This window comes from Arachis duranensis, chromosome 1 (genome assembly GCF_000817695.3).
Source record: "Arachis duranensis cultivar V14167 chromosome 1, aradu.V14167.gnm2.J7QH, whole genome shotgun sequence".
NCBI lineage: Eukaryota > Viridiplantae > Streptophyta > Magnoliopsida > Fabales > Fabaceae > Arachis > Arachis duranensis.
The window spans coordinates 41,906,603-41,907,545 of NC_029772.3; positions in this window are offsets into that span (position 1 = coordinate 41,906,603).

A 943-nucleotide genomic window follows, 5' to 3' on the forward strand; every position below is an offset into this window, starting at 1 on the left:
TAAAATATCAATGGAAAAACAATAGTTGCAGGATGACCCCATCAAGAGGAGAGCACATGAATTCCTCCCAGAAATCCCTCAATTTGAATACTGGGAGCATCTTGAGGCATCTGTTTCCAAGTTGCAAGAAGCTATGGACCAAATAAAGGAAGAACAAAATAATCAAAATAGCATGCTTTGCAAATTGCTTAGGGAACAAGAAGAGCAAGGGCGTAACTTAAAGGAACTGAAGCGTAAAAAATTATCTCTTGAAGGACCAAGCACCCCACAGACTAGAGGAACATCCACTTCCCAAAATAAAGGTTGTTAGTTCTAATTTTAGCTTTAACTATGTGATAGTTGTTATTATAAGAATTTACCTTAGAAGTTATATATAAGTAGTAGTAATTAGTATATCTATTTTTTTATTTTCAATTAAGTTATAATTTATTTTTCTTGTCATCATCAAACATGAATAAAATAGTAGATTTTTAGAATAAAGATGCAATTTATATTTTTCGAGTATTTACTAAGGAAAATTCTAATTAATTATATGTGGTGGCAATACTTTTTGTCTTCTGAATGAATGCTTGAACATTGCATATTTTTTATCTTGAATTTTATGAATGTTAAAATTGTTGGCTCCTGAAAGAATGATGACCAAGAGAAATATTATTGCTCATTTGAAAAATCATGAAATGGATTCTTGAAGCAAGAAAAAGCAGTGAAAAAAAAATAAAAAAACAAAAAAAATTTACAAGGAATCATTGGATAAAGAAAAAGAAAAAGCCAATAGCCCTTCAAACCAAAAGGCAAGGGTAAAAAGGATCCAAGGCTTTGAGCATCAATGGATAGGAGGGCCTAAGGAAATGAATCCAGGCCCAAGCGGCTAAATCAAGCTGTCCCTAACCATGTGCTTGTGGCATGCAGGTCCAAGTGAAAAGCTTGAGACTGAGTAGTTAAA